Genomic DNA, 13,352 nt, shown 5'->3' with positions numbered 1-13,352 from the left:
ACACTGAGGGAGCGGGCGTTTTCACTCTGAGACTGAGGGAGCGGGCGTTTTCACTCTGAGACTGAGGGAGCGGGCGTTTTCGCTCTGACGCTGAGGGAGCGGGCGTTTTCACTCTGAGACTGAGGGAGCGTGCGTTTTCACTCTGACGCTGAGGGAGCGGGCGTTTTCACTCTGACGCTGAGGGAGCGGGCGTTTTCACTCTGAGACTGAGGGAGCGTGCGTTTTCACTCTGACGCTGAGGGAGCGGGCGTTTTCACTCTGACGCTGAGGGAGCGGGCGTTTTCACTCTGAGACTGAGGGAGCGGGCGTTTTCACTCTGACGCTGAGGGAGCGGGCGTTTTCACTCTGACGCTGAGGGAGCGGGCGTTTTCACTCTGAGACTGAGGGAGCGGGCGTTTTCACTCTGACGCTGAGGGAGCGGGCGTTTTCACTCTGACGCTGAGGGAGCGGGCGTTTTCACTCTGAGACTGAGGGAGCGGGCGTTTTCACTCTGACGCTGAGGGAGCGGGCGTTTTCACTCTGACGCTGAGGGAGCGGGCGTTTTCACTCTGAGACTGAGGGAGCGGGCGTTTTCACTCTGACGCTGAGGGAGCGGGCGTTTTCACTCTGAGACTGAGGGAGCGGGCGTTTTCACTCTGAGACTGAGGGAGCGGGCGTTTTCACTCTGAGACTGAGGGAGCGGGCGTTTTCACTCTGAGACTGAGGGAGCGGGCGTTTTCACTCTGACGCTGAGGGAGCGGGCGTTTTCACTCTGAGACTGAGGGAGCGGGCGTTTTCACTCTGAGACTGAGGGAGCGGGCGTTTTCACTGTGAGACTGAGGGAGCGGGTGTTTTCACTCTGAGGCTGAGGGAGCGGGTGTTTTCACTCTGAGGCTGAGGGAGCGGGCGTTTTCACTCTGACGCTGAGGGAGCGGGCGTTTTCACTCTGAGACTGAGGGAGCGGGCGTTTTCACTGTGAGACTGAGGGAGCGGGCGTTTTCACTGTGAGACTGAGGGAGCGGGCGTTTTCACTCTGAGACTGAGGGAGCGGGCGTTTTCACTCTGACGCTGAGGGAGCGGGCGTTTTCACTCTGACGCTGAGGGAGCGGGCGTTTTCACTCTGACGCTGAGGGAGCGGGCGTTTTCACTCTGAGACTGAGGGAGCGGGCGTTTTCACTCTGAGACTGAGGGAGCGGGCGTTTTCACTCTGAGACTGAGGGAGCGGGCGTTTTCACTGTGACGCTGAGGGAGCGGGCGTTTTCACTCTGACGCTGAGGGAGCGGGCGTTTTCACTCTGAGACTGAGGGAGCGGGCGTTTTCACTCTGACGCTGAGGGAGCGGGCGTTTTCACTCTGAGACTGAGGGAGCGGGCGTTTTCACTCTGACGCTGAGGGAGCGGGCGTTTTCACTCTGACGCTGAGGGAGCGGGCGTTTTCACTCTGAGACTGAGGGAGCGGGCGTTTTCACTCTGACGCTGAGGGAGCGGGCGTTTTCACTGTGAGACTGAGGGAGCGGGCGTTTTCACTCTGACGCTGAGGGAGCGGGCGTTTTCACTCTGAGACTGAGGGAGCGGGCGTTTTCACTCTGAGACTGAGGGAGCGGGTGTTTTCACTGTGAGACTGAGGGAGCGGGCGTTTTCACTCTGAGACTGAGGGAGCGGGTGTTTTCACTGTGAGACTGAGGGAGCGGGCGTTTTCACTCTGAGACTGAGGGAGCGGGCGTTTTCACTCTGAGACTGAGGGAGCGGGCGTTTTCACTCTGACGCTGAGGGAGCGGGCGTTTTCACTCTGAGGCTGAGGGAGCGGGCGTTTTCACTCTGAGACTGAGGGAGCGGGCGTTTTCACTCTGACGCTGAGGGAGCGGGCGTTTTCACTCTGACGCTGAGGGAGCGGGCGTTTTCACTGTGAGACTGAGGGAGCGGGCATTTTCACTCTGACGCTGAGGGAGCGGGCGTTTTCACTCTGACGCTGAGGGAGCGGGCGTTTTGACTCTGACGCTGAGGGAGCGGGCGTTTTCACTCTGAGACTGAGGGAGCGGGCGTTTTCACTCTGACGCTGAGGGAGCGGGCGTTTTCACTCTGAGACTGAGGGAGCGGGCGTTTTCACTCTGACGCTGAGGGAGCGGGCGTTTTCACTCTGAGACTGAGGGAGCGGGCGTTTTCACTCTGAGACTGAGGGAGCGGGCGTTTTCACTCTGACGCTGAGGGAGCGGGCGTTTTCACTCTGAGACTGAGGGAGCGGGTGTTTTCACTGTGAGACTGAGGGAGCGGGCGTTTTCACTCGGAGACTGAGGGAGCGGGCGTTTTCACTCTGACGCTGAGGGAGCGGGCGTTTTCACTCTGACGCTGAGGGAGCGGGCGTTTTCACTCTGACGCTGAGGGAGCGGGCGTTTTCACTCTGACGCTGAGGGAGCGGGCGTTTTCACTCTGAGACTGAGGGAGCGGGCGTTTTCACTCTGAGACTGAGGGAGCGGGCGTTTTCACTCTGACACTGAGGGAGCGGGCGTTTTCACTCTGAGACTGAGGGAGCGGGCGTTTTCACTGTGAGACTGAGGGAGCGGGCGTTTTCACTCTGAGACTGAGGGAGCGGGCGTTTTCACTCTGAGACTGAGGGAGCGGGCGTTTTCACTCTGACGCTGAGGGAGCGGGCGTTTTCACTCTGAGGCTGAGGGAGCGGGCGTTTTCACTCTGAGACTGAGGGAGCGGGCGTTTTCACTCTGACGCTGAGGGAGCGGGCGTTTTCACTCTGACGCTGAGGGAGCGGGCGTTTTCACTCTGACGCTGAGGGAGCGGGCGTTTTCACTGTGAGACTGAGGGAGCGGGCATTTTCACTCTGACGCTGAGGGAGCGGGCGTTTTCACTCTGACGCTGAGGGAGCGGGCGTTTTGACTCTGACGCTGAGGGAGCGGGCGTTTTCACTCTGAGACTGAGGGAGCGGGCGTTTTCACTCTGACGCTGAGGGAGCGGGCGTTTTCACTCTGAGACTGAGGGAGCGGGCGTTTTCACTCTGACGCTGAGGGAGCGGGCGTTTTCACTCTGAGACTGAGGGAGCGGGCGTTTTCACTCTGAGACTGAGGGAGCGGGCGTTTTCACTCTGACGCTGAGGGAGCGGGTGTTTTCACTCTGAGACTGAGGGAGCGGGCGTTTTCACTCTGAGACTGAGGGAGCGGGCGTTTTCACTCTGAGACTGAGGGAGCGGGCGTTTTCACTCTGACGCTGAGGGAGCGGGCGTTTTCACTCTGACGCTGAGGGAGCGGGCGTTTTCACTGTGAGACTGAGGGAGCGGGTGTTTTCACTGTGAGACTGAGGGAGCGGGCGTTTTCACTCGGAGACTGAGGGAGCGGGCGTTTTCACTCTGACGCTGAGGGAGCGGGCGTTTTCACTCTGACGCTGAGGGAGCGGGCGTTTTCACTCTGACGCTGAGGGAGCGGGCGTTTTCACTCTGACGCTGAGGGAGCGGGCGTTTTCACTCTGAGACTGAGGGAGCGGGCGTTTTCACTCTGAGACTGAGGGAGCGGGCGTTTTCACTCTGAGACTGAGGGAGCGGGCGTTTTCACTCTGACACTGAGGGAGCGGGCGTTTTCACTCTGAGACTGAGGGAGCGGGCGTTTTCACTGTGAGACTGAGGGAGCGGGCGTTTTCACTCTGAGACTGAGGGAGCGGGTGTTTTCACTGTGAGACTGAGGGAGCGGGCGTTTTCACTGTGAGACTGAGCAGTGAGAAAGCGGTGAGTCTCGGAGGAGACCCTCTGTGTTGCGTCTCAGGAGAAATACCTCGTGGGTCACAGTGCAGTCAGTCAGAAGTGCGCGGTTAGCGTTAGCGTTGGCATTTAATCCGTCGCGGTTTAATAACACAGTGAGAGGAAACAGCCAGTATGTTTATAAAAAAGGAAAAGAATGAATGTAACACTGAGCGATTGTGTAACGACTATTAAACCGTCAGAGGAATGTTAAATGTAGTTCAGTAACTCAGTCTCATTACTCATTAAATGCAGCTCCATGAAAAGCCGAGTTTGTGTTTGTGTTCAAGCATGCAGTTAGATCATCAAACACACACACACACACACACACACACACACACACAGCCCTGTGTCTGATGCAGACTCCCGCTGACCCGGTGTGTGACTCTGTGATTTAAAGTCCGTCTCATTTATTTTGCATGAAGAGAGCAATGAAACTCCTCCAGACAGCTCCTGAAGATGATTCCAGGAAAATACGAACACCAACTCACTTTCTTAGAAATCTGATGATGATGATGATGATGAAGACGGAGATGATGATGATGATGATGAAGACGGAGATGATGATGATGATGATGATGATGAAGAGGATTTCTTGGGGGTGAACATCCTGTCTAAAATGCCTGGTCTGTAGAGTTGTTTGAACGTGCTGGACGCTGTGTAAGTGGAGACGTGCTCGACTTTTCAGTAACAAACATAATTCTCTTCTCAAACTTCTCGCAGTTCGACATTTACCTGCTGCATTTCCTTTAATTCAGTGCAACTGTATTATTATTATTATTATTATTATTATTATTAACAACAAACATCGTCACAAAGCAGCTTTACACAAATCTGGATGTAGATTTAAAAAAGAAAATCTCCCCGAGGTGACGTGAGGAAGAACCCTGGAGCGGAACCAGACTCCAGCGGAACCGAGCCTCTTCTGGGTGAGAATTTAAATTATGCGCTTTTCAGGAATTATTTGCGTGTCTGCTAGTGTCAGCCTCAGAGGCTCCGCCCACAGGCCACGGAACACCTGATGTGTTCTGGACACTTTTCTGGCTACAAGCTTGATGTTGTGAAATGTGATTGGCTCTTTGCACTTCTATCTGCCGCCTGATCAGCTTTTCAGAGCCGTTTATAATCAGCGGACTGAAGAAATTTCACAGCATCATGTCTTTAAAAGTTATGAGAGAGTTTTATTTCAGTCCGTCGGCGAGTAAACGAGAATAATGTTGTGTTTGCTGACAGGAAACGTCTCTGATTTGCTGTAGACAATGTCAGTACCGGAGTCTAGGCCAAATTTAATAAAGAAAACAGCCAGACTCCTAGCGACAGATACGCCTGAGTGTGTTATTTATAGAATTTCTTCATCACTCGTTCTCAGGAGCGTTTACGCAAGAGACGTGGTTCTGATGGAAATCCTTTTGTATCTCTTTCGCTCCTGAGTTTGTGTTTGTCGATGAGGGTCTGTGATTTTATAAACACTGTCAAGTTTTAATTTATTTAAATTACAAACAAAGTCACTTCATATTATTGACATGAAAGAAAGCTGTTCCATTAGGACAAAAGTAATGGCACCCTATGAAAGCAGGAAACGTTAGTGCGTGTGTTTGTGATAGCCGACACACTGCAGTGGCTGAGCTGCATTACTTTTTACCTGTTATGGTATTTTGTAGGTGTGGTTAATGTAAATGAGCTGTGGCGTGAACACGCTCAGTAATTTATGGCGTTTATCTGCATACACATGTGAATATGAAGAAACTCTGAGAAACTTTAATAAATCTGACTTTAATGAATTCTGAATTTTTAGTTCCATTTGTCCATGAAAACATTTACACGTAACTTTACTGAAAGATTGATAAATTATAATAGAAAACTCTAAAAAGGCAAAAGACTTGTTTTTTTTTTTATTTGTGCACTTGATACTTCATGGACAAATAAATGCTTGATGTAGATAAAAATGTCGGCAGGTGTTTGTCGTGGCTCGGTACTGAAGATCCTCTGATGATCAGTTTCCTGCAGCTGACGTATTTTAGATCAGAAATCAGAGCTCAGGAGTCTCGAGATGGAGAGCAGCGTTATTGTATGTATGTTAATATTTTAGCAGGTTTTAGTGCAGAGGTGTCAGACTCCAGGCCTGCAGTCCCACAGCTCTACACTGAATTACTTCTCTCAGGAAGGTGTTTATATGAGATGAGGAGATAAAGTGGTAGATGATAAATTCTGCAGTGTGACGCTCCTCAAGTCAGATTATAGTTTTTTTTTCTCTACTGACTCAATAACACTAACACTTTAAGATAAAACTAAAAAGTTTGTTGGTATGTGTGTGTGTGTGTGTGTGTGTGTGTGTGTGTGTGTGTGTGTGTGTGTGTGTTTGCCTGCAGCGTGTGTGGGTGGATGAAGCTGTGTGATGATTCTCATGTAAGGTGGCATCTCTCACATCCTTTCCTCCTCAAGCCCTCAGCATGCTGTGTGTGTACAGTGTGTGTGTGTATACAGTGTGTGTCTGTGTCTGTGTGTGTGTCTGTGTGTCAGGTACCTTCAGATCTCAGGCTGCCCATAGGAGAGTTTTTTAAACAGAGCCTGATCAGAGCAGGAGGCAGGTCTGAAGCTCTCTGCGGTTCTCCTGCTGCGTGTCACACAGTCAAACTGACATTAAAGAAACTCGGAGTTTACAAACAACAACACTGAGTTCTGCAGATTTTAATCCAGGATGGAAATACAAATATAAATTCTCCAAACGATGGTAGAAACACTGCTTATTTTTCAGTAAATATTCAGAAATCTGTTTGCTGTCATAAAGACGTGTTTGTTGCTCTGCTTTGTGTTAAAAACCCGAGTTCAGGAATCTTCACGCAGTGATCTTCAGCCCACAGTCTGGGATTTTAGATTATATATTTATATATATTTTATATTCTATATACTTTGGTTGAATGGTTTGAAGGACAGCTGACCCACAGTATTACCCAGAGGGAAGCCAAAAATCGAACTCCGCTGGAAAACCGGTGAGCCATGTAACCAGCGTGATTAATGCGCCACGGCGTAATAAATATTACACAGCAGAAGGTCGTGAAGGTCACGCTCCATAACGTCTCTGTTCCAGGAGGCTGTATTACAGCTGACCCTGACTTCCTAACAAGCTGGAGCATACTGTATGAAGAAAAAATTTCACTGTACTGGATTGTGATTGGTCAGAAGGTGTTGATTAATTTTCTATAACAGCAGCTCTGACTGTAGTGCAGCTGCAGATCAAAGGTTTATTTTCGTTTCTATAGTAACAGCTCATTCACAGGGACGTTTATATGTAACATGTATGGAAGGAGTCTCCAGTGTCAGCGCTTTGTAACAGTCAGAGGTAAAGCTGTAACTTTAAGTTTTCCGACATCTTCAGGACAGAGGAGTTTACGCTTCTTTGCGGTTTCTCAGTAACATGCGGAACAAGCTGCGATTATTTTGTCTTATTAAGTTGAAGAGAGAGAATAAAGAGGCTGGTGAGGGAACGAGTGTTTATAGCTGCTATAACGTAAGTGACAACAGAAACTAACTCGTTTCACCGACATTCCACAACATTAAAGGTAACTATAAATGGATAAAAGTATGACATCGTTCTTTAATTGTAATTGTTGGTAAATTTTTGTGGTGTAAGAGGAATAAAACACTTGGGGACGTGCTGTTAGAGGAAAATAATCAACTGCAGGTAGTCACAGTAACTCTGCTTTATCACACCACCCCGTCGTTGATTATTTTACTAGAACAGCACACACACACACACACACACACACACACACACAGTGTTTATTACTTACATAAAGGCATTTTCCCCTTTTCATACTAAACAATCCCTAAGATTATACGTTCCGATTTACAGCTTTATTAACTTTCCTAATGAAGGAAGGCGCTTGGGATTTGGCCAAACGCTGCGTAAATAAAAGGACTTCTGCGTGAAGGTCAGATGAAGATGCTGAGTGGTGATTGTGAGTCGTCTGAGAATGTGAAGCTAATCGAGCTAAATATCAGTGACAGAACTACAGTACTGTAAGGAAAAAAAAAAAAAATCTGAAACATGAAAAACATTAAAATTCTGAGAATCAGTAGCATCCTTGGAATTTTTAGAGCTCTTTTTACACTACAGATCTCAAAGCCGCTTTATAGACATCATCAGTGGCGTAAACGCTGAGTGAGCAAATCAGAGACAACACGAGGAGAAAAAACATTAAACTGGAGCTAAAAAGGGACGAAGACGCCACATGAAACCGTAATAACTGTTTCACCTGCTGTGGATTATGAGATATGAACTTTAAATATGAATTTTAAAGAAGTTAGACAGTCGAAAGTAACAGCTGCTGTGATATTAGATATTTGGGCTAAAGTTTAATGTTTAATAATGAAACTATTCGCGTTGAGTAAATGCATTATATCAAGAGGTCTCATTGATGGTGTAATAAGAATAATTAATGTTTAAGTGTTTAAGTGCGTAATCATCCACTGGCTTTCACATTGTGCTTCCTCAGAAAACTGCACACACACTCACGCACACACACACACTCACACACACACACACACTCGATTGGCTTCACATTGTGTTTCCTCTGAAAACCAAACACGCAGAAAAGCTGTAACTTTTTCATTCAAACCAAAAAACACTAAACTCACACTCCTCTGCTTTTGTGTAGTTTGTGCTCTGATTGGACGGCGTGTGTGTGTTTAGTTTACTTTTACTTTCTTTTCTCCTCCAAATGCATTCTGGGTAAAAATATGATGATGAGTAAATAATCGTCCTCGGTGACGTTCGTCACACCCGCGACTGTATCTCACGCGCTCCTTCTCAGTCGCTGCTGATGACGTGTTACGGATGTGTGTGAAAAATATCAGCGTAAACGGAGATCAGATCTAGGGGGCGTGTCCCTCTGTGTAATCACCTGACACGGCTGTCACTGATTGGCTGCTGAATCTACAGTCTGGGTGAGAAAGAAATCAGCCCCAGCCTCGCTTCTGGCTTCTTCACACCATCCTGTGTGTTTTTATTACGGCCTGTTGGTGGTGCTGTTGCGCTCGATTCTACAAAAATACAAAATGATTCACTTTAAAAGATTTAACAGCAAATAATCTGATGTGGAGCCAGAAATAAAACCTTTTACTGATGTGTGTTTAGTTTTGAAAGGCAGGGGGCGGGGCTTAGCCCTGCTAACACATTTACACGAGCCGTTCCTGCTGTTTATCTTCGTTTATATGAATTAGTGCAAAATCCAACCTCGAGAACACTTTTGCACACTGCACGTGATGGTGTGTGGCGATGTTCTGAATTTCTGCTGATGTTCAGTAATTACTCCAGTATAAAGGTTTAATACTGACGTGAGCTGACTGTCGTGTTCTGTAGCTGTAGAACACTTTGGAGGATTTAGAGCTTAATGTCAGATGAATCGGTTCCCCGCTGCTGTGGAGTCTTTCATGTCAAACACAGTGAGGTGCCTGGGGCAGGCCGTGTGTGTGTGTGTGTGTGTGTGTGTGTGTGTGTGTGTGTGTGTGTCTTGAGACCTTGATTATAATAAACATTGTCAGAAGAGCTGCACACCTCCATGGAGAGGAACATGGTGAAGACTCTGAGATCCTCCCAGCAGAGGAGCGTTCACACCTCAGGAACCAGACGAGACTTTGTGTTGAAGAAAACTGCTGTTGTCATCTGTGTGCTTAATAACATGAAATAAAATAAAATAAAGAAGTTGTGCTCTTTCCGGAAGTTACACAGTTTGAATCCTGATGTAAGAAGGAACAGTGTAAAAGAATCTCTGCTCTGTTCTTCACTGAGTTTCTTCTGAAGTATTGAATAAATTTCAGTAAATCATTAAAGGTGGAGATACAGGTGCTGAGCTCCAGGAGGAACACGCTGAGAAACCGCTCGTCAGTCTTAAACAATCTTCTAACAAAATAAAACAAGCAGCAAACATTACAGGAAATAAGATGAAAGGTGAGATGAGATCCTGTCACATGTGTGCGGCTGTGTGAATATTGTCACGTTTATGAGACGAAATGTAAGAACTGAATGTGTTAATGTTTAACTCTCAGATGAGCGGTTCAGCCAATCAGAGTTCTCACATATAAATATAAATGCAGATCAGAGCGTGTCATTATTTCAGGCTGATTACTGTCTGTGAAGTTAATTAGCATGTATGTGTGTGTGAGATTGTGTGTGTGAGATTGTGTGTGTGAGAGAGTGTGTGTGTGAGAGTGAGTGTGTGTGTGTGAGAGTGTGTGTGTGAGAGTGTGTGTGTGTATGTGTAGTGAGTGTGTGTGTGAGTGTGTGTGTGTGTTTATGTGTAGTGAGTGTGTGTGTGTGTGTGTGTGTGAGAGAGTGTGTGAGAGTATGTGTGAGTGTGAGTGTGTGTGAGAGTATGTGTGAGTGTGTGTGAGTGTGAGAGTGTGTGTGTATGTGTAGTGAGTGTGTGTGAGAGAGTGAGTGTGTGTGTGTGTGTGTGAGAGTGAGTGTGAGTGTGAGTGTGAGTGTGAGTGTGAGTGTGTGTGTGTGTGTGTGTGTGTGTGTGACCCTTCATGCTTTCTCTTGATGATCTCTGTCTCTGTGACTTGCTCTGTGAGCATCATCCTCATCTCCTTCATCTTCATCATCATCCTCATCTCCTTTATCTTCATCATCATCCTCATCTCCTTCATCTTCATCATCATCCTCATCTCCTTTATTGTCCTCATCTTATTAAACAGCTCTGCTGTCCTCCACAACAAGAGACAAAATTAAAAAGTGAGATTTCCTGTCACATCATCCATGATTCATCTCTGTCTCATTAAAGCTGTGTGTGTGTGTGTGTGTGTGTGTGTGCGTGTGCACATGCTCTCAGCCAATCAGAACACACTGCACTGCTCTCAGCCAATCAGAGCACACCCCACTACTCTCAGCCAATCAGATCACACCGCACTGTTCTCAGCCAATCAGAACACACCGCACTGCTCTCAGCCAATCAGAACACACTGCACTGCTCTCAGCCAATCAGAACACACCGCACTGCTCTCAGCCAATCAGAACACACTGCACTGCTCTCAGCCAATCAGATCACACCCCACTACTCTCAGCCAATCAGATCACACCGCACTACTCTCAGCCAATCAGATCACACCGCACTACTCTCAAAGAAAATTGCTCATTAATTAAACTGATTGCTAATTAATCTAGTAAAGCTCACGTGTTCAGATTTGCTCAGAGTAACCATCTCTCCATCTGTGTGTGTGTGTGTGTGCGTGTTTGTGTGTGTGTGTGTGTGCGTGTGTGTGTGTGCGCATGTGCGTGTGTGTGTGTGTGTGTGTGTGTGTGTGTGTGTGTGTGTTTGTCATTGAGATCTCAGTTCTGTACTTTATCTTCCTTTACACTTTAATAAATCCTTCATGAGCCCGAGGAACTGTGTGTGTGTGTGAGAGTGTGTGTGTGAGAGTGTGTGTGTGAGAGTGTGTGTGTGTGTGTGTGTGTGAGAGAGTGTATGTGTGTGTGTGTGTGTATAAAAGCTCAAGTGATATTTATTTTATTTCTACATTTCATTTTTTTAACTCCTTCCCCTCAGGAGCTCTTGAATGTACCTACGGTTGTGTTTTTCTCTCGGTGTGTGTGTGTGAGTGTGTGTGTGAGTGTGTGTGTGTGTGTGTGTGTGTGTGTGTGAGTGTGTGTGTGAGTGTGTGTGTGAGTGTGTGTGTGAGAGACGCAGCACAGAAACCCGCTGCAGGATTATTTATTGATTTTGATTGTTTTCCAGCTGTGTGAGTTTCTGCTGCTTGTATTGAAGCTGGACGATGTTTGTTCAGGTGTAATGTTTAACGAGGAAACATCAGCGAGTGCTGGATTCATCTCCGGCTTCATGGGAGAGAAAACAAACAGCTGATCAGCAATAATCACGTCCACTGAGTGACACTATTACCAATTATTTCTTTTTTTCATTAATTTATTTTTATTTATACAAAATACTTTATTTTAATGTTCATGATTTTCATTTTCATTTCATTTTCATATCATTTATTATTATCATTATTATTATTATTATTATTATTATTATTACTATTTCTAGGGAAAACAGTTTCCATTACATTTTATTTTAGTTTATTATTGTTATTATTATTATTTAATTTCCTCATGAGTAAAAAAATCTTTCTTAAGATAAAAACTAAATGTTAGTTTGTAAAATGTTGCAGTTCTTTATTTTCCTGTTCGCGTTTAGATTTACGCTTCGCTCTCTCTGTTTTTTTTTTATTGGAATTATGTCACTTTGCAAAGCCTTGTGGGTAAATTCTGCAGTGATGATGAGAGTGATGATTGCCCTGTGGTGTCTAACGTGTCTGAACTTCACTCAGGCTGATAAAATGAAGGGCCTCAGGGACGAGCGTGAGGCAGAAGCGCTGTGAGGGAATGCGGATGTTAAATGTGTAGCCGTGTTGTTGTTCTGGCTCGTTCACCGTTTACTCATCACTTCGTCTTTTTCAGCTTGCTGTAAGCCTCGCCTTTTATTAGTGTTTGTGGGCGTGGCTAAATGTAAATCAGCTGTGCCGTGAGTGTGATTGGTCAATCAAACTTGAGTATGAACAGAATCAGCTTTTGTAAATCTGATGTGAATTTTTTTGTTCCATTTGGCCACGAAACCTTTTACACACAACTTTATTGAAAGCTCAATGAATAAGATAAAATAAAACTTTCAGATATTCATCCTGGAGGGAAATTTCTGAATGACACTCGATATTTGTGTAAGCAGCTGAATAAAAGCACTTCACATGATTCAGAACATCCTGTTTGTTGAAATAAGAGATGGAGTTTAATTGAATTTAAATCTAAAATGAATAAATGAATTTAATTCTAAGGTCAATAACTCAATAATAGTGTGTGTTGTAGAGTGTGTTTAGTATTGTTCGACTTTTTACCATCAGTCTCAGTGGAGTTACTGATTAATTCAGTAAATCAATAAAATGCAGGAGTTGGAGGAGTTAATGATGCTCCCTGCTGAACAATGCAGCTTTGTGAAGATCCTAAAAATCATAAACATGTTTCAGCTTCACTGCTGTTCCTAAAGACCGGACAATCGGCGTGACGATGTTCTGTAGGAATAAGGATGTAACTGAATATGAGTAAATTATTCAGAATAAACAGATGAGGAAACAGATACTGTGCTCTTGACAGATACAGTTAGGAGGAGCGCTCTTCAGTTTATTTTAGAACGTTTGTCAGAAAGTTTTTGTGGTTGAGACGAGAACTGGAACCTCACGGGACACAACAAAAAGATCAGATGAGCAGGAGGTTTTTACTTTCATGTGGTCACAAGCGAGCAGAGACATACGAACCTCACAGGACAAACAGAAATACTAACTGAGAGAGATTATAAAAATTATATAAAAATATTCTCACGCACATCGCTAGCTGAGAGTGATTATGATCCGGAGTGATGTAGCTGAGGCAGAGGAACTGTCAGAGCCGCACTTCACACACCACGCTCACACTGCTCACATTTCTACTGCTGGGGGTTTACTGTGTTTCTTGGGGGAGAATAGTAGGCCACGCCCACTCCCACTCCTCCTGAATGTTCCTCAGTAAGTGTGATCAGGTGCATTCGATTTCTGCAGGTGTCCAGGAGCAGGGTTTATGAAGACTGGTGTAGAAGATAGTACTACATT

At 46.1% G+C, this 13,352-nt stretch overlaps 1 protein-coding gene across 2 annotated transcripts in view; it reads left to right on the top strand.

Moving 5' to 3' along the window:
* Positions 1-13,352, top strand: part of LOC113524886 (rho GTPase-activating protein 42) — an 83,296-nt gene that overhangs the window by 36,336 nt on the left and 33,608 nt on the right. The window lies entirely within an intron of this gene.

The sequence above is a fragment of the Pangasianodon hypophthalmus genome, chromosome 6 (genome assembly GCF_027358585.1).
Source record: "Pangasianodon hypophthalmus isolate fPanHyp1 chromosome 6, fPanHyp1.pri, whole genome shotgun sequence".
NCBI classification, from domain to species: domain Eukaryota; kingdom Metazoa; phylum Chordata; class Actinopteri; order Siluriformes; family Pangasiidae; genus Pangasianodon; species Pangasianodon hypophthalmus.
The sequence above is the reverse complement of the archived record's forward strand: the minus strand, read 5'-3'. Positions and strand labels throughout refer to the sequence as shown.